Here is a 21,757-nt window from a genome sequence, read left to right as displayed (position 1 = left end):
TCGGTATGGAGGCAGACTGAGACGACAAAATCTAAACTTTTTTTTCATAATTATACACGTGACCTGGTTTGACCTCTGCGTGTCAGTATGCGATTCAATGACATACATAAAAATCATGGTAAAGAGTGGAACTCTGAAAAAATCTTCTCCAGAAGGATAACAGACCTTCAATTTATAATTTCATATTTTTGTTTGAATACTGGTTATAGAGCAAGGTTTGTGTACATTTAATTATCATGACTCACGTCTTATGTGGCTTATCAATGAAGAGGGCGGGGCGACGTCACGTGATGTAAATCATATTCAGGCTCTCATTAAGGGTGCGCAAGTCCCCGGATGTGAGTATTGTATTTTCGTATTTTCGTATTTTTCGTACTTTATCCTTCACTGGGTGTGGAACTATTATGATGTAATCAGAGAGTGGTTACACTAGTAAGCCAAAGATTTATCTCACTTCATCGGATTCTAACTTCCTTCAATTGTATTCTCAAGAATAATTTACGCAGAGATTACGATTTCTCAGTAACGGAAGTCTAACAAAAGCATGCACGTTTCCGGCAACCAACCTATACCTGGTCAATCCTGCAGAAGCTATACTCGTCGATGTTACTCCTCAGCAAATCTTTAGAGGTTCCAGAAAAGTTCAACATCACTTGTTATTCAATGATGCTATGCAGTCAGTCTTTGCTACTTCAGTTCAGTTCAGTTCGGTTCAGGTGCACGCATATGTGCACGTTTATTGCTACTTCCATTTAAGCAAGGGTAGCCTCCAAAACGCGCGAAAAAAACCGCGATCACTTTCTAGACTTCAAAACAACACAGAACATATGTGCTTATGTACATGAGGAATATATATTTTGAAACAAAACCCTCGGTACCCCCCTAACCTATTTCTTAAAGGCATTTAACAGGTAATGATATATTGTATCTCTCTGGTTTGATCTAATTCTAAATTATGTCACGGCAATGTTTGATAAGTTACTTAACCGGTGAAAATGTAATGACTATACGTAATTGAGTCGATTTTTCATCTGCTCTTTCCGGTGACGTTTCCTCATCGACTCTGTACGATGCACTACCATTCATAACCCACAAAATTATGCCGATATTGAGCAACCTGCAAAATTAATTTCTGAAGAGCAGGTCATTAACTGTTAACGGTAATTTTTCAATTGGTAGACATTGGGCAAACTATTTTACACCGTTATGTTTTCATGCTTTCCACAATATGGCAAGGCGAAAGTGAGATAAGACAAGTGGTCTGCATTGCAACGGTAGGTGAAACTTGTAAAATGAGCTCCAGATTAGGCAGGTTCTGCACGTGACGATGAAGCTCATCCTTCACAGAGCCTACTCCGCAGAAAGCAAATGATCAAGCCATCTGTTGACCCTACCCTCAAAGCAAATCTAATTTGAGTATAGTGAAATTGAAGATCAGAGAGTATTCGTTGGACTAACAATGTTTGTCAACTTTGACCTTTCAGAATTATTGAAGTGCATTAAAATTGAACTATTACAGCTTCAGTAACTATTCATCATTGGCGCCCCAGGGCGATTCATAGCACCATTAGTGTCCATATTCCTATACATCAAGACACCTTGAAGAATAGGTGGCAATATGCGTGTGCACGCAACCTCACGTGTCCTCTAGACTGAAACCGTCGAAGGTGTTGAGCTGTTTTCTGCCACTCGATCGGTTTCCTGTTTGTCGGTTAAATTAATACTGGCAATTACGCGCGTCCGTCGAAAACACGCCACTGCCTCCGCTTTAACCTTGAAATTCAAAAGAGAAGGACTCTTCATAAAGTTCATTGAAATTTATAGAGTGACAATCCTGTTTACCATTGCCAAGGCCAATGAGTTAGATTTTAGTCCTGGGCGATGTACTTTTATTCTATTACAGCAAACGTAAGTTCAGAGTACCGTGAAATTATAGCGCTAAGAGCACTAACTTTCTCCCTAAAATATTTTTAGAACTATTAACTTGCCTTGGAGTGCAAATGCTAGTATCAGTCACGTGACTTTTTCTATCAATATTTAAGACAACATCACGTACGCAAAAAGAATTAGACTGTGAGGTGTGCTAAATCCGTCACCCTTGATATTCAAATTTTATTCCGAGACATATACAAACAATGAAGGCTTGTGAGGTTCATGTAATGTCGTTACCTTTTCAGGAAAGATGACAACAATAAGACCACGCTGTAACATTGTGTACATTTCTGAGTTAAAATACAGCCCGCATTCTCTCGGGATTCGTTGCTGATATTCCTCGCGACGTCGCTATAGGTGTTTGCAGTTCTCTTATAATCCAGCACTGTATTTCATTTTCGATGGTGAATGTGTGATAGCAAAGCCAATACGATAATACACTGTTCCCAATAGACTTTGCGCGTGACGACATGGACAGGCTTGTATTTTTATTCAGAGAAAGCCAAGCTGATAGGAGTTTGATTTCAAAACGGAAATATGATTTTGTAAAGACTTATTCCAAGACGCTTAAACCTGTAGAGAGACTAAAAAAGAAAAAAAAACAAGCTGGTTATGTTAGAGTACACAAATACAGTCAACAGTCCTGCATACATTATACTCATCAGAATGCATTCGAGACGTTTCTATGGTTGTTTGAAATGAACTTAGGTCCATCACCATGGCGACAAGTAAATCACAATGCGTACTTTGGCAGTGGATTCAATGAAGTGTATAGATAATGTCCTTTATCAGCTTTTCAAATGCAATTGACACGATGTCTACAACTAGACGTAATTCTCATGTTTTGTCAACGTAGCTGTGCCGTGTATTTTCACTTGGCCTTCAGGTAACCTAATTCAATGGTTAAGTAACCTTAAAACGATAAAGACAAAACAACAAAAATACATGGGAAAAACGAATATCTCCCGCGGAACAAATTCGTCGTAAATGCCGTGTACGCAGAAAGCTCGCTGGTCGGTTCGTTTAGATGGGTATATTTAATGAGAAAATCCAATACGTCGACTTTAAATTTTAAGCTCGGTGTTTGCTCACCTGAGAGTCTGACAGTTTTTTCCCAGGCAACACGAACAGAGCCGTGTCGTTAGGTTGTTAGACTTTATCAGTGATTGGCGTGAGCTTGCTAAGATAATGATCGTTGGTTTGTGATTTGCTTCATAAACTGAAGGAGCGTACCGATGAGAGCGCCTTCACTTTATCTCGTGTTAGAGAACTACAGGTAAACAGTCAAACCTCGACGGGAGTGCTGGCTCTGAACTGATCTGAAACGAATATGGTTCTGAAATCCCACACCCTCGGGTGCGTGTCTCGACGCAGTTCTCTTTAAACAGAGAATGATACCGGCTTGATGAAACACCGCAGAAATTAAAGTACTCTCTTCCTTGCTTTCTGTTTTCTTTTCAACAGAACTGATTTCCTTGACAACAGCACAAATGTTTCGCGAGAGAAAATATAACTAAAAACACTCCATCAACGTCAGTGAATATTCGACCCTAACACTTGCAGTTTACCACATTTAAACAAGCAAAAGACTTGGTAATGTTCAGTCAGCCGTGACTTTCTAGTCACGACCGTGGGGATAAAATAAATGTAGCATAGAAGGACTGTATTTTTCATATTCTACATCGCTTCTCACGTGACCTACTTTCAGTTACACGGTCGGTATGTCGTTTCCCGAAGTTGTGTTCACAAAGCCTCATCAAGCGATACTGATCTAGAATAATCCGCTCACCTCAGGTGACCGCACGGGAGCGTTTCAACAGTTGTATTTGACGGTATTTTAACATACTTAAACCTCCCTTTGGGTGTGATTTTTACGTTTTCATTTCTTAGTCCTGAAATTGTTGGTAATTCATTCTCATGGCAAAGGCTAACCATTCCCGTTCAGTGGGGCAGTACCTTCTGGAATTTGGGCACACGTGTTCGGGGAAAAAGTACGTTCACTGACCCGATATAAGAGCGTCAGTAGCAACATGTCACCCTAATTCATTGTCTATCGTTGCTTTAGATGTTCAGTACGCATTTGTATCTGAATTTGATATGAAGTGACATGTGCAAGAGGGATGAGTACGTAGCAGGCGGTAGAAAGTGCAACTGAAAAATGACCTGAGGGCAGCGCTGCCCTCAGGGCAGCTCAAAGCCGAGTAAACATGTGCACAACAATCAATGACGTCACAAATTATTTGAAAATTGTACCCATCCGCGTAAGCGCGGCAAGAACCCAAGCACGCTGCAGAGAGCATACCCGTATCCGTACCCGACCCTGCACTGTGACAGAACGATCTTGAAAATAGCGTGCTGGTGTTATTTCAAATGACTGAAGTGTGAAGGTAAGTCAAATTTCCCGAGACAAGTTTAAAATACATAATATATCAACAAGTTTGCCATGATCACACGGTCAACTTGCAAAACGTAGTTGATATTGCATGGTGGTATTACTTCGTAATACATCTATGGTCGATGGTCTATGGTCAGTATGGTGCATTAAACCTGATCGCGGATAGCAGCAATCTTTGAAGCGGCGGTCGCTAGCAAGGCTTGATGACTTTGTACACGACTTGGTACGCTTTGTACGCAGTAGGGTCTTGTAAGAAGTCATGTTGGCGAGCGACCGCCGCTACATTTGCCTAATCATTGCAGCTTGGTCGCAGAGTGCCCTGATGGAAATAGCATCATAATCAAGCGTCTCCCAGTGAGTGCAGACAAACAATTAAAACTTTTCACATTTCAGAAATTGCATATTCTTTGACCTCCATAGTGAATATCTACCAATATGCCCCGAAAGCAGCGATATATCTGTGCTGCCCTCAGGGCAGACATACATTTTCTATCCTTATAGCATTGCATAGTGTCTAGCTACCAATCTGCCCTGAGGGCAGCAATATCATCAGACATGCCCTCAGGGCAGACATGTACATTTGCTATGCTATCTACCAATCTGCCCTGAAGGTAGCAATATATCAGAGCTGCCTTCAGGGCAGACATATATTTCCTATCCTTACAGCATCGCACAGTATCCTTACAGCATTGGATATGTGTATATCTACCAATGTGCCCTGAGGCTGAGGGCAACAATATATCAGAGCTGCCCTCAGGGCAGACAAACATTTCCTATCCTTACAGCATTGCATAGTGTATATCTACCAATCTGCTCCGAGGGCAGCAATATTTCAGAACTGCCCTTAGGGCAGACATACATTCCCTATGTTATGAATCTGCCCCAAGGGCAGCAATATATCATAGCTGCCCTCAGGGCAGACATATATTTCCTATCCTTGCAGCATTGCATAGTACATATGTAGCAATCTGCCCTGCAGGCAGCAATATTTCAGAGCTGCCCGTAGGGCAGACCTACATTTCCTATGCTATCTATCAATCTGCCCTGAGGGCAGCAATATTTCAGAGCTGCCCTCAGGGCAAACATATATTTCCTATCTTTACAGCATCCCACATTGGATATGTGTATATCTACCAATGTGCCCTGAGGGCAACAATACTTCAGAGCTGCCCTTAGGGCAGACATACATTCCCTATGTTATGAATCTGCCCCATGGGCAGCAATATATCATAGCTGCCCTCAGGGCAGACAAACCTTTCCTATCCTTACAGCATTGCACAGTGTACATCTACCAATCTGCTCCGAGGGCAGCAATATTTCAGAACTGCCCTTAGGGCAGACATACATCCCCTATGTTATGAATCTGCCCCATGGGCAGCAATATATCATAGCTGCCCTCAGGGCAGACATACATTTCCTATCCTTGCAGCATTGCATAGTACATATCTAGCAATCTGCCCTGAGGCAGCAATACTTCAGAGCTGCCAGAGGGCAGACATACCTTTCCCATACATTTCCTATGCTATCTATCAATCTGCCCTGAGGGAAGCAATATTTCAGAGCCGCCCTCAGGGCAAACATACATTTCCTATCCTTACAGCATTGCATAGTGTATATCTACCAATCTGCTCCGAGGGCAGCAATATATCAGAGCTGCCCTCAGGGCAGACATGTATTTATTATCCTTGCAGCATTGCACAGTATCCTTACAGCATTGGATAAGTGTATATCTACCAATCTGCCCTGAGAGCAGCAATAATCAGAGCTGCCCTTGGGGCAGACATAGATTCTCTATGCTATTTACAATCTGCCCCGAGGGCAGCAATATATCAGAGCTGCCCTCAGGGAAGACATATATTTATTATCCTTGCAGCATTGCACAGTATCCTTACAGCATTGGATAAGTGTATATCTACCAATCTGCCCTGTGAGCAGCAATAATCAGAGCTGCCCTTTGGGCAGACATAGATTCTCTATGCTATTTACAATCTGCCCTGAGGGCAGCAATATATCAGAGCTGCCCTCAGGGCAGACATATACATTCCCTATGCTATCTATCAATCTGCCTCAAGGGCAGCAATATATCATAGCTGCCCTCAGGGCAGACATGTATTTTCTATCCTGACAGCATTGTTTAGTGTATCTCTACCAATCTGCCCTGAGGGCAACAATGTTTCAGAGCTGTCCTCAGGGCAGACATACATTTTCCATCCTTATAGCATTGCATAGTGTATATCTACCAAACTGCCCTTTGGGCAGTAATATGTATGAGCTGCCCTCAGGGCAGATATACATTTCCTGACCTTACAGCATTGCACAGTGTATATTAGAGCTGCCCTATGGGTAGACATACATTTCTTATCCTACATCTGCCCTGAGGGCAGCAATATATCAGAGCTGCCCTCAGGGCAGACATACATTTCGTATCTTTCAGCTTTGGACATGTGTATATATATATTGCACTAATCTGCCCTGAGGGCAGCAATATATCAGAGCTGCCCTCAGGGCAGACATACATTCCTAAGCTATTTACCAATCTGCCCTGAGGGCAGCCATATATTTCCTATCCTTACAGCATTGCATAGTGTATATGTACCATCTACCCTGAGGGCAGTTCTCAGGGCAGATCTCGACATACATTTCCTATCCTTACAGCATTCCATAGTGTATTTCTACCAATCTGCCATGAGGGAAGCAATATCTTAAAACAAGAATAAAGTTGTGTATAATGTGAGTTGTTGTTTGTCATTACATTTATCATATTGCGTACATTTTTTAAGAATGATATGTTTGTAAATCTTTTCCAGATCAACTATATACAGCAAAATGACCCTGAAAGGTAAGTTTTTTCCCAGCCTGATGAATATTCCACTCCCTTAGCTGTGCTGTGACACATACACATATCTTAATATCAAAATTTCTTGCAGTGAAAGCTTTTTGGAAAAAAAACAGTTCTTCAGTTGCTTTAATATAAATTTTACACATTCCTATACATAATTCAGAATAGCTGTGATGAAGTATGCATATCTTCTGTTACTGATATTAAATTATTATGGACAGCAAAACCACGAGGTGTTTACGCGGCAACTCAAACGTGATCATGGACTTAAATACTTGACCTTTGGTGGTGGTCTGGTGCTTGCAAAATAACTATAAATACAGCCAAATTTTACAATTTATAGCTCTTTTTACAAATCATTACTTAGCATAAACTTTCATCTAATTAACTTTAAATTTTCATCATGTCACCATAAAATTGTAGATACTTTGTATCTCCATGTTTATAATTTTGTGGTTGGTATTGTCAATGACCTTTGAGGAAGTTTATTATTGCAATAGGAAGTTTCAAAGGAAACTAATGAATTAATCAAGTTTAGAAAAATTTACATGTAGCTCAGAGTTCAACGACAATTTGATAAGCATACCGGTATATCAAACAGTATTTGTGCCACTGTAAGCAGCAGCTCCAAAGATAGTTTCTGTACTTCTATACTTCAAATCTTTTGAATATACAATATGAGTGGGTAAAAGTTTGGAGGGGAGAACCATACATTTGCCTTGTAGCTTCAGAATTGCCAGGAGTCGAGACCCTATCCATCCTTGTGATCATCCACTTGTAATAAGAAAATTTGATTTTTAACAGGGAGACCCTTGCTGAGTTATCTTCAAGGCTAAAGGGAGCATACCATGAGGCAGATTTGGTCACACATGGAAAGACCACTCCAATGATTGTCACAGTCTCAAAATTATTGTCCAAAGTTGCAGATTGTGAAAGGAGGGTGTGTCTCGATGTCCTGGTAAGTGTTAGTTCACATATGATGTATTTATAACAATAAGTACAATAGTTTGTTTTGCTGTGTGTAAATTCCTGTACTGAGCATGGTATACTGCTTCCTATACATCGAATTGGAATGTGATTGGCGCAGTGGTTTCCGTGATATGCAATGTTTACAATTTTACAAAATTCAAAATGGCCGCCATGTCACGTGACTCCAGTGAAAATATGGTATTCCACAGTAAATGCCACTCATCTCTACACTCATTTACTTATTGGTCTGTAGTTGGCCTTGTATGCTTTGTATCCACCTCTGTAAATCAAAAGATGCACAACACCGTTTGGCTATCTAAAATCAAACAATTGTTCTTGCCTAGAGCTAAAAGCAGATAGTATCAGTACAAGTGGTTGAGGGTTAATTAAATTGAGCCATGCATCCCTCCTTTTTATGGAGAGGAGGATGTACTTCAGCCAAATGGTATCAAAGGCTGTATTGCCCTACACCTCTATGGCAAATGACACCCTGATCAATGTGTTCCATGCCAATACAAAGTACATCATGTATTTTGAGCATTTGTATGTCACTTGTATATCCTTTGTGAATCAGAAAATAAGCAAGTTTTTCTCATTTTTAAGTGTGTATCAGTGCTTGGTATAGTCACAGCAATACATTTTTTGAAAACATAAAAACTGACATAAAAACTGACTAATTGTTACCACACTTTTTATTTTTTAGACTTCCAAGAAAGAGAAAACTGGCTGAATGGCATCATCAGACCAAGATCATCATAAAATTTTGCCTGGCTTTGTAGACTTCTCCAACAGGTGTTTTAGTACTGTTATGCTAATAAAACAGTTAATGAATTGACTTGAAATATCAGTGTATTTGTTTTAAATAATGTGGTCATGCCAAGTAATGTCCACATATGAGTGTTCTATTTATGATTTATTTCAGAAGTTACATTTGGGTTTATTATCATTTCTTGAAATGATTATATACCCAAATGTAACTTCAGAAATAAATCATAAATTGGTCTTTCAATTCAAAATCATAATACATAGAAAACTAGAACAGATAAGAACTGAATATACTCGTTTGGTTTAGAACAGCCAACTACATAATTGCTACAATTAACAAGCAACCTAGCGGCCGATATAGCTCCGCTGTGTTTTATAGAGAACAACTATTTTTGACACATGTTGATGAAGGAGGTGGAAATCTTTGATAGCTAAATGCAGTGGCCAGAAAAAAAGTGGCAAAAATAACTGCAAAAATACACAATTGAAGATTTCATCATACTTTGAATATATCACAGTGGATCATCCCTCAGAACATGTCAACCAAAGCTATCTGATGAGTAGTTTTTGGCAACAATTGCCCCCAAAAATAAAAATTGCAGATTTCATCATAATTTCAAAAGATCAAATTTAGTTCATCTATAGAATTCTGTATACCAAATTTTAAAGCTATCAGACGAGTACTTTTTGAGAAGCACATATTTTGACCAAAAATGGCTAAAATTGCCCCAAAAATACAAAATTACAGATTTCATCAGAACTTCAATATATAGCTCATCTGTAGAAACCTGTATACCAAATTTCAAAGCTTTCAGACCAGTACTTTTTGAGAAACACATTTTTTGACCAAAAATGGAAAAAATTGCCCAAAAAATTCAAAATTGCAGATTTCATCATAATTTCAATAAAATTCATTAAGGTGATCTGTAGGAACGTGTATACGAAATTGCAAAGCTATCAGATGAGTACTTTTGGAAATACACATTTTTTGACCAAAAATGGAAAAAATTGCCCCAAAAATACAAAATTACAAATTTCGTAAGAAATTCAATATATATTACTTAGTTCACCTATAGAAACCTGTATACCGAATTCCAAAACTATCAGACCAGTACTTTTTGAGAAATACATTTTTTGACCAAAAATGGCAAAAATTGCCTTAAAAATGCAAATTTGCATATTTCTGCACAATTTGAAGAAATCTGAAATAGATTATCCCTAGGGACATATGTACCAAATATCAAAGCTATCTGACTGGTAATTTTGAAGAAGATGTTTAAAGATTTTTTACCAAAAATGACAAAAAATGCCTTACAAATACAAATATGCCAATTTCACCACGATTTGAAGAAATCTGACTGAAGTCACCCTAAGTAAACTGCATATCAAATTTCAAAGCAATCGAACAAGCGATTTCAGAGAAGAAGATTTTTTTACCAAAAACACCAAAAAATGCCCCAAAAATACAAATATGCAAATTTCACCAAAATTTGAACAAACTTAAGTGAGGTCATCCCAAGTGAACTGCATATAGAATTTCAAAGCAATTGGAGTTGCGGTTTCAGAGGAGAAGGCAATTGTTGACGGATGACGACGACGGAAAATCAACCTATTTGATAAGCTCCGCGTCGCTGACAGCGGAGCTAAAAATGTGAGTTTGAAACTTTGATAACTTTATTAACATGCAAGCCACACCTATTGAAAACTTATCAGTTCTTGTAATTTAGTTGAAATCCGTTCAACCTTCCTTCAGATATTGTGTATACAAAGACATTCACACTGCTAAACCATTAGCTTACCTTAACACACCACAGTACTACAAATTTCCCATGATTCATTCTGATTTGCACCATCAGAGATTCCCAAGTCAAGCTAAACTACCGATACAAATTTTGGAAACTGGCAGAGACTTCTTTTCAATTACCATTTCACATTATTTTAAAAAGCAGGCATTATTGAGAGAGGCGATCCTAACTTTTAAATTTTTCAAGCAATACAGAAGAGTTGGAAGTAAAACTGATAATTGAAGCACCTGTTAAGTCAAACAAAAAGATATTTTTTTTCTATTGACAATACAAAGGAAATTTACGTTTTAACTGTAAACAGAAATTGGCCACCTCAGTTGGTTATCTGCTCGTTTCCTCTGATCCAAAGTGTGACACCCGCAGTAAGCTTACATTCATACTGTGATTTCTATGACTTTGATTTTGACACTCAATGTAATTCCTAAATGTACTTTTCCTAGATAAAAATTGATAAAAGTTTTTAAAATGGCAACCTTTGATGGTACAAATCAGGAAGAATTATGGGTAAAATATTTTACTGTGCACACGTAAGCCAACTTTCAAAATTAACTTTTTTGTCTAGTGGTCCATGTTGACCACCATATTGAAATTTTGGTGGTCGTTAGCAAAATACCTGTGCACAAAAAAACTAACAAAATTTGTATACTAAAGACAACTCTTCATGTCAACTTGAACATTTTGCAGTACCCTGTGTAATAATAATTTATGAGAACAAATTTACCTGATATAGCTGTGACATCTTTTAAACACTCATTGCTTTTAGCTTTATTATGTGTATAAAAAGAATTTGTTACAGGCAAATATATATTTTAAATTTCTAGATGGTTGGATGCTCCTAGTTATCACACTTTCTATAGGCGTTTCTGTAATATTTCAAAACCGAGAAGCTTTAACTTATGAAGCAATTTGTTGAACAGGTGTTTGATTCAAAGATGATATTCAACCAAAATACAAAATGACTGAAAATCTAGGTGGTCTCACATTGACAACAGAAAATCAAAACTGTGATCAATATCAGAAAAGCGGCAGTCATTTGACCCATGACCACTGTTAATTTCAAGAGTCATAAATTGAAAACATCCCAAAACACTCAAGTAAAGCACACTTCACCAAAATTAAAAAAAAATACAATATTCTGTTTATTGACAAAACAGGCCTCTAAAGCCCAAGCTGCTACTAAGAATTTTTTAATGATTAAAAAATATCCAGATTTAGAGTATACAGTTCAAATTAAACACTAGATGGCTATTTTTATACTGTAAAACATAACAAGTAAAATCGTCAATTTAGTGAAGACAAAACATTGCTGATGACACAGTCCAGGTGGATTAACGTGTTTCAATTACAGTGTCTAAATTACTGTCTGGCAGCCTCATTACAGGTAAGAGGGGTGAATTAGTTAAATGTGAGAAAATCACATCAAAATGGTCATGTGGCGGCTATGTTTGTGTACTTGGGACAAAAATAGTGTGCCACATACCCATGGTCATGTTGGATCATAATAAAATAAATTGAAGTGCATAAGAACACCATAAAACATTGTTTTTGTTCTAAGAGTGAACAAAATCTGTACAGGGATGGTTGGGTTTTAATTCAAATACATAAAAAATTTGGAAGAAAATGGCAGCCGTGTCTCAGAATTTTTAAAGAACTCATAGTTTTTTATACAAAAAGGGGTGAAAGTGACTACCCTGTCTTGTAGAATAAATGACTTTTATTTTTAGCATTATTATTCACTGTACAAAAACTAAATGGAATTTAAAAATTCTTAGAGTTTTATACCCTAAGATATCCCATTACCTATATTTATTCAACGTGTGGTGTTTCCCAAGAAAAAGTTGACAGCATCTGTGATCTTGGAGTTGAAGTTTCTTCCAATATGTCTTGGGACTAGCATATCAATATATCTGTTACAAAAGCAAACAGCATGCTGGGACTGATTAAACGTACATGTGGCCACACCTGTTCCACTAAAATGAAACTCCAACTATTTATCCCTAGCCAGTAGTATTCTCGATTATGAACTCATCAAAGGTTACAGCTACTGTCACTTTAATACCAACATTGCTAATTTTGCACATTTCTAAGCCAAACAATTGGCAATAAGGGAAGAAAACAAGCAATCTAGCAGCCGATATACCTTGAGAGAATAACTATATTTGACACAAGTGTTGATAAAGAAGGCTGGAATCTTTGATAGTTCATTTCAGTGGCCAGACATGATTGGCAATAATAGCTGCAAAAATACACAATTGAAGATTTCATCATAATTTGAACATATCACATTAAGATCATCCATAAGAACATGTCAACCAAAGCTATCAGACGAGCAGTTCTTCGAGCATCAAATTGTTTTTACCGAATATGGCACAAATTGCCAAAAACAGAACAAAATCGCAGATTTTATCATAATTTCAATATATCACATTAAAATATCCCCTTTGAACCTGTATAGCAATTATCATAGCTATTAATGAGCAGTTTATGAGAAACGCATTTTTTTGACCAAAATGGCAAAAATTGCCCCAAAAAGTACAAAATTAGATTTCATCATGATTTTAATATATCACATTTTGTTCATCTGTAGGAACCCTTATACCAAATTCTAAAGCTATTAGATGAGCAATTTTTGAGAAACACATTTTTTGACCAAAAATGACAAAAATTGCACAAAAAATACATAATTGCAGATTTCATCATAATTTCAATATATCACATTCAGTTCATCTGTAGGAACCTGTGTACCAAATATCACAGCTGTCAGATAAGTGGTTTTTGTGAAACAAATTTTTTGACCAAAAATGACAAAAATTGCCTTGAAAATAAAAATTTGCATATTTCTGCACAATTTGAACAAACCTGAAGTAGACATCCCTTTGGACCTATGTACCAAGTATCAAAGCTAATGTGACCTGTACTTTTGAAGATTTGTAAAGATTTTTTGACTCAAAATGACAAAAATTACAAATATGCAAATTTCACCACAATTTGAATAAACTTAAGTGAGGTCACCCCAAGTGGACTGCAAATTGAATTTCAAAGCAATCGGACTTGCGGTTACAGAGGAGAAGGCAATTGTTGACAGACGACAGACAATCAGCCTATTTGACAAGCTCTGCATCGCTGACAGCAGAGCTAATAAAACGTTTGTTTTTCATCCTCTCGCATCTCAATACAGATCAATTTGTCTTTTATTTGTCTTTACTTCATATTCTCTGTCTCCATCCTGAGATGTGCATCTGACTGGTCTTTTAGAATTTCACACAGAAAAGTTATAGCTATAATCAGCTGAGTTTCTCTTTCTTTTCTTCTTGTTAATATTTTTCCTATATGGATGTAGCAGTTTTATGAGCTTAACCTAACTTTTCACTTTAAATGTTGAAAAAGCTTCATTGTGAGCTTTTTCCAACAAACTGTTCAATGTAGGACTATCCACAAAATCCTCACTCAAACTCCAATCAAACAAATCCCTGATCATATCTGTTTAAGTCAGCTGAAGCGGCTTCTCATCACTACATGTTGGTGGTTGTTGACACACTTCATCAGCTGTACATACAGCATACATGGGCTCACTGTATGTGTTTATGCAGGTCAATGTTAGTATACACAAACACTTTTCATCAGATGGCACATCCCAAATACCATCTGCAGTGGTCATCTTCACACGCTTGTCAAACCCCAATTTAAGCATTCTTTGTGCACCATCCTCGCCGCTCTTATTAACTTTAGATAGTCTGCCAGCCTGCTGCAACCCCTCAAGGTAACTAAAAAATAAAGCAAAGACATTGATGAATATTTGGCCCCACTCTCTTGGTGAATGCATTGTTATCGTACATTTACAAGATTTGTGCAGACTACACTGGTACCTAATATGATGTCAGCAAATTTCAGCAATTTGGTTTCATGTCAAAAAATAGAAAATGCCTGGAATTAATAACTAGCCTTGTTTGTAAAACTATCATCTACAAACACATTAGTTACACATCACGTGAATCTTTTTTTAAAGTATTATATGAAGAATTAACAATCTGATTCTATGAACAACTAACAGCATAATTTCTTGTATTCAAACAAGCCTTTGCTTTGTTGCTAAGTATGTCCTGTACCCTCTAGTGTCTAAAGGACAGGATGGATACTGCGATACAAGCAAAGTTCAAGTGCACAATAATCTAGCCAGAGAGAAAACAATATGGAGCGGGGGCAGTACAGTGTTTTTAAGAATTATATGCACATATGCAAACTTTTCAAGGAATACAAGTTTGTGACATGATTAAAGCATATCATTTCAGTGAATGTGCAGTGACAAATAAGAGCTGGGACAGATATGAGGACAATGCAGTTCAATGAATCATAGATTATTCAGCATTGAAACACAGTCTCTCTACCACCAGTCTGGAAACGTGCCTGGTTTCTTTGTGACAAAGAATATGGAAAAACAAGTGATGAACACCTTCTTTTTGTGTCAGAAAGTTGAGACGAATAGTCATGCATATTATTAAGAACCTATTTGCATCTCACAGAGACAAATTACACATTTTCCTGCAGACATTTTGAAATCTACATTACTGAATTATTTTGATTCAAAATGGAACTACAGTATACTGTGAACTTAACTACATCAATTTTTGATGCAAGAAACACCAGATTGCAAGAAAAGGAGAGCATAATTGTGACAGCAAATCATATCACACCTTTAACGATACCTGTTTCCAGACGAGTGATAGAGAGACTGTGACAGAAAACAGATACTGTTGAGAGCAAAATATTTTGCGTCAGATCTGAAAAAAAATAAGCGTTTTTAGCATCAAACTTTTGTTGAACATGTCATATATGCTGTAATACCACAAACCCTGAATACACACAGACCAGAATTGTGGAAACGTATCCCTGCAATGCCTGATTACTGTGGCTTCAAATTATACTCAATTTGCTTAGAAAACTTTGCTGTAGAAAACCAGTTGAGACACATTTCACAAGTGGTGCGTGTGACGTCACACAGTACGGAAACCTTACACATATTTATGAGCACATGTAAAACCCATGGGAAGGATGCCCAGCAATTCTGTGTTCATCAGTTGAAAAACTGGAGCGAAATCTGTCTTCGTTATTCACTTTCACAATGTAGTGATAATGCGATGGTGTCTTTTTAATAGACCCTGGTTACAAGTGGAAGTGATGTAACACACTAGTGCCTTCAGTTTGTAATACCCACTGCACTGAGGCTTATAGGGCTTCCCCAGCAGCTGACTATTGTAATTACTAGGCCCTTACGTCACTTCTACCTATAACCAAAGAATTCTAAAAGGGCCCACTGCGCTATCAATAATTGCAAGGGAATAAAAAAGACTGATCACCACTTTTTCTTAGATTATTTTATTGATGAACACCAGATCACTGGGTAACCTTTCCCTTAACCTAAGTGACAACCAATGTTCATGGCCACTTGTGCCACCAGGCTGTTACCTGTGGTGGGACAATACTATCATTAAGAACCTAACATGGCTTATATTTCCATTTGACTTAAGCCGGGTATTAAACTTAAAAACTTTGGCTAAACGAGATAACAAGATACATGGCTGTATGTAAAATGGGTTTTGATCTATAGATAAAAAGTTGGAACTGGGTGAAAAAAAATGAAGAATATTGATAAGAAAGTGTTACACTCCTAAGAAATATTGATTTCATTCCTCTAAATAAAATTTACAAATCAAGAAGACAACAGAGAAACAAATAGCTGTAACTTCACAAGAACTTTGTCAATTTGTTAAGGTCTGTGCATGCATAGACAGTAGAGGGGGAAGACTATACTGTCTATGGTCTGTGGTAATAGTATCCATGTACATAACATTTGAGCTTACCTATAGTAGATTTTAACTTTAGCAGAAATCAATTTCAAGGGATCATCAATTCTCCTATTTGCAATTCCCTTCAAAAACTGATACTTCATGGAACCTAAAAATCTGTAAAACAAAGCAACAACTTAAATATCAATTCATTTCGTCAAGCATATACATTATAGAAAGTTCATGAAAACAATATGTTCACTTTGATCAAACTGGCAAAATTGGACTTGCTGTCATAAAAAAACACAGCCTGAACTTTCTTCAGGTCATTTTCTCAAACATCTTTGGGAGAATTTTATGCTTTGAAGTACAACATAAATGTACGGTATATTGCTGCCCTCAGGGCAGATTGGTAGTAGATGATGAGAAATGTATGTCTGCCCTAAGGGCAGCTCTGATATATTGCTGCCCTCATGGCAGATTGGTAAATACACTGTGCAATGCTGTAAGAATAGAAATATATGTCTGCCCTGAGGGTAGCTCTGATATATTGCTACCCTTAGGGCAGATTGGTAGATAGGATAAGAAATGTATGGTTGCCCTGAGGGCAGCTGTGATAAATTGCTGCCCTCGGGACAGATTGGTAGATAGCATAGGGAATGTATACATGTATGCCCCAAGGGCAGCTCTGATATAATGCTGCCCTCAGGGCAAATTGGTAGATAGCATAGAGAATGTATATGTCTGCCTTGAGGGCAGCTCTGATATATTGCTGCCCTTAGAGCAGATTGGTAGATAGGATAAGAAATGTATGATTGCCCTGAGGGCAGCTGTGATAAATTGCTGCCCTCAGGGCAGATTGGTAGATAGCATAGGGAATGTATACATGTGTACCCCAAGGGCAGCTCTGATATAATGCTGCCCTCAGGGCAAATTGGTAGATAGCATGGAGAAAGTATATGTCTGCCTTGAGGGCAGCTCTGAAATATTGCTGCCCTCAGGGCAGATTGGTAGATATACACTTATCCACTGCTGTAAGGTTAGTATATGTATGTTTGCCCTGAGGGCAGCTCTGATATTTTGCTGCCCGTAGGGCAGATTGGTATAGGAGACATTAGGGAATGTATACATGTATGCCCCAAGGGCAGATCTGATATAATGCTGCCCTCAGGGCAAATTGGTAGATAGCATGGAGAAAGTATATGTCTGCCTTGAGGGCAGCTCTGATATATTGCTGCCCTCAGGGCAGATTGGTAGATATACACTTATCCACTGCTGTAAGGTTAGGAAATGTATGTTTGCCCTGAGGGCAGCTCTGATATTTTGCTGCCCGTAGGGCAGATTGGTATAGGAGAAGAATTGTAAGTCTGCCCTGAGGGCAGCTCTGAAAATTGCTGCCCTTAGGGCAGATTGGTAGATAGCATAGGGAATGTATACATGTCTGCCCCAAGGGCAGCTCTGATAAATTGCTGCCCTTAGGGCAGATTGGTAGATATACATATATCAAATGCTGTAAGGTTAGGAAATGTATTTTTGCCCTGAGGGCAGCTCTGATATATTGCTGCCTGCAGGGCAGATTGGCAGATAGGATAAGAAAGGTATGTCTGCCCTGAAGGCAGGTCTGCTAAATTGTTGCCCTCAGGGCAGATCGGCAGATAGCATAGGGAATGTACACATGTCTGCCCTGAGGGCAGCTCTGATAAATTGTTGCCCTTAGGGTAGATTGGTAGATATAGCATTGAGAATGTATAAGTCTGCCCAAAGGGCAGGTCTGATATATTGCTGCCCTCAGGGCAGATTGGTAGATAGCATAGAGAATGTATAAGTCTGCCCAAAGGGCAGCTCTGATATATTGCTGCCCTCAGGGCAAATTGGTAGATAGCATAGAGAATGTATAAGTCTGCCCAAAGGGCAGCTTTGATATATTGCTGCCCTCAGGGCAGATTGGTAGACAGCATAGAGAATGTATATGTCTGCCCCAAGGGCAGCTCTGATACATTGCTGCCCTCAGGGCAGATAGGTAGATAGCATAGAGAATGTATATGTCTGCCCCAAGGGCAGCTCTGATACATTGCTGCCCTCAGGGCACATTGGTAGATATACACTATGCAATGCTGTAATGATAGGAAATATATATGTTTGCCCTCAGGGCAGCTCTGAAATATTGGTGCCCTTAGGGCAGATTGGTAGACGATGCAATGCTGTAAGGATAGGAAATATGTCTGCCCTGAGGGCAGCTCTGATATATTACTGCCCTTGGGGCAGATTGGTAGATACTAGACACTACACAATACTATGAGGATGGAAAATGTATATCTGCCCTGAGGGCAGAGCAGATATATCGCTGCTCTCTGGGCAGAGTGGTAGATTTTTACTATGGACGTAGGCGAATATACATCATGCAATGTTGGAAAAGTTTTAATTGTTTGTTTGCACTCACATGGAGGCGCTTGTATGATGCCATTTGCATCAGGGCACTCAGCTAATGTAGCGACCGCGCGCTAGCGACCGCCGCAACAATGATTGCAGCTATCCACGATCAGACTGAGTAACACCACCATGCATTACTACGTTAATTTGCAAGTTGACCGTGTGATCATGGCAAACGTGTTGCTATATTATGTATTTTCAACTTGTCTTGGGAAATTTGACTTACCTTTACGCTTCATCCTTTTGAAATAAAACACCAGCAAGCTAAAGATCGTTCTGACACAGTGCGGGGTAAGGTACGACTACAGGTATGCTCTCTGCAGCGTGCAACGGCACTTCCATGACTTGCCGCGCTCACGCGTACGGGGACTATTTTTCAAGTAAGTTGTGACGTCATTGAATGTTGTGCAGATGTTGGAGCTGCCCTGAGGGCAGCGCTGCCCTCAGGTCATTTTTCAGTTGCAACTTCTACCGCCTGCTGAGTACGTACGCCAGATACATCGACTTCAATTAACCGTTGATGGCGCTGTCTAGTCAAAAACACTAGTACTACTATCCCTCCCCCTCCGATGGTTTACTTCACATCCGTATTGTATTGAAATATTGCAATCTTATTTCAAGTTGGCGTTCCGGCTCATCGTTATATCACTGCTTTTCATATTTATCACTGAGAAGCATTTTTGTTATCTCAACTCCAAAGAGTTATTCTTCTTCATTGATATCTTCACGCCCTCCATATTCATCTGACTTCTGGTTTCTTATCTCGGTTAGGAACACTGCGTACGCACTCAAACTGTGTCAATGACCACGAAAACAGTGGGCAGGTATGGGCCAACTAACCTTGCAGATTTGTATTGACACAATCTGCAAGACTTATCATATCCTCTAGGGGCTTCCTGACAATACCGCCAAAAGTCTCGTATTTATTGAATTTACGAGCAGATTTGGAGCAAGGCAATAAATTGTTGGACCTATTTACCTGCCCTGATTTATCAGCTGATGTTATGGCTTTATTGCATATCACTGCACTCTGGCAATCATATCAATCACTGCCAAGAACCTCTGCACCGCAATATATACATTAGCAACTGAATAAACGGTGATATCACCGCTTTTTCAAAATAACGTTCCGTCTGTTCGATGGGGATATATTATTCTAAATGCACCATTGATCAGACCCCTTGATTTATCATTTCAGCTTCAACAAAAGAGGGCGGTATGACGGCTCTTTCTGAAGCGCTGTGTACTGGTATTTATACAGTTTTTTGAATTAATTATTTTCTTAAACGACAAATGTTTAACTATGTTTCCGATTTATATTTTATATTTTGTACTAAGTGACTGGACAGAAACCATCATTTTTACACAACAGTTCTAGGAGGATCACAGAACCAGTGTAAGTCATCACCTTGTACACTCTGTAAATCAAGAAGGGCTCAAGATGATAATTAACAAGTTTCTTACAATAAAGAAAGAGTGTTTGAAATCTACCTGTGCCAAGAAATAACTTGTGAAGAATAACCTGTGAGAGTTCACTGAACGAACATAATTTGACTGTCGCGGATAGGTTCATGTATTTAGTAGCACCATTTCTTGCAGGATCTGCGTGCGGCACTCAGTATGTCAAGATACCATACAAATCTCAACGCCACTGTCTTGAAAAAGCCATCAGAATGTCTGATGATCGTCTCCTCAATATGAATCCCCTTCAGCTTTTATGCTACACAACGCCAGAAAATCCTGGCTTGAATCGATCTCACTGCTCATATACCGACCAGCATTACCATCCATGTCGCATGAAGACTTTCACCATCCTCCCAAAATAACGAGCACAGTCGCCAAAGAGTCAGACCACAAAATGACTACTCACGGGTTAATCGAATGCGGTGTGCATGTTACCGAACAAGGTGTATGGAAAGAACGCTACAGATCAAGAAAGTACTATAAAACTTGCATGTTTTCAGCGTAGAATGTCTGCATAATTATAATAGACTGCGAGTCATATTACCATTGTTGGCCTCATCCTTTATTTTAAACGATTGCATGTTGACCAATTTCATATCATCTGCGTATTGTTTATTATTTACTTGCACAGACAATGGTTGGGGTCAGTAGGGTCAATCTTTTTGATCGATCAGCATCCAAAACCCCCAGGGCCTCCCCATATGGTTACCTGTCCACTTCCTGAACAACTGCACCCACTTGCCCACAAACCAAGTCAGCAATATGATATGGTTCCATGCTGGGTAGCATTCAGTAGAGCAGAACAAGTAAGTATTAAATTCTATGACGATAGTGTTTAAGAGTCATCTTACAAATAACTCACTGGCCTGTCAGCACAGGGGTCGGGGATTTTACATTTTGCGAGCGTGCCGCTGCGTAGAATTTGGCACTAGAATGTTGAGCTCAACATTCTCACATATTTATATAAAAATACGTATTTGACAAAGTTTTAATTTCATCTCACTGAAAATAATTTAAATACCTCATAATAACATGTCAATACCATTTATTCTTGTTGGCCAAATAAAGCCTTCTTGTCATTCTCCTTATAAATGAGAGTCTGGTGTTTAAATCTTGGATAAGAATTGTTTTAAAAAAATTGCTAACTCTATTCTACTTCTGGTGTTCGACAAACATCGCTTCATCTGATGATGACGAGGTTTCATACATTAGTTTGAAGTATGAGCTGTGTTTGTGCTTAAATTTGCGGTAATGTTATCTTCGATCTTCTATTGCAAATTCTCTGAAAGTCTCTACAGATAAATTTCACGTTGCAGCCAAGATTGTTCGTTGTGTAAAGTTTTCTGGATTATGTGCCACAGTATTTGCTCGAAAT

At 38.6% G+C, this 21,757-nt stretch overlaps 2 long non-coding RNA genes across 2 annotated transcripts; one reads left to right on the top strand and one right to left on the bottom strand.

The window, feature by feature from the left end:
• Nucleotides 1-4,100: 4,100 nt before the first annotated feature.
• LOC139120628 (uncharacterized) lies at nucleotides 4,101-8,977 on the top strand. The gene is made up of 4 exons (XR_011549126.1): nucleotides 4,101-4,319; nucleotides 7,135-7,166; nucleotides 7,971-8,124; nucleotides 8,839-8,977. It is a non-coding gene; the product is annotated as an uncharacterized lncRNA (long non-coding RNA).
• A 2,843-nt stretch (nucleotides 8,978-11,820) lies between these two features.
• Nucleotides 11,821-19,397, bottom strand: LOC139120626 (uncharacterized). Its single transcript, XR_011549125.1, has 3 exons — nucleotides 19,145-19,397; nucleotides 16,564-16,665; nucleotides 11,821-14,469 (listed from the first exon to the last, which is right to left on the bottom strand). It is a non-coding gene; the product is annotated as an uncharacterized lncRNA (long non-coding RNA).
• Between the last annotated feature and the right edge of the window lie 2,360 nt (nucleotides 19,398-21,757).

This window comes from Ptychodera flava, chromosome 20, assembly GCF_041260155.1.
Source record: "Ptychodera flava strain L36383 chromosome 20, AS_Pfla_20210202, whole genome shotgun sequence".
NCBI classification, from domain to species: Eukaryota; Metazoa; Hemichordata; class Enteropneusta; family Ptychoderidae; genus Ptychodera; species Ptychodera flava.
The sequence above is the reverse complement of the archived record's forward strand: the minus strand, read 5'-3'. Positions and strand labels throughout refer to the sequence as shown.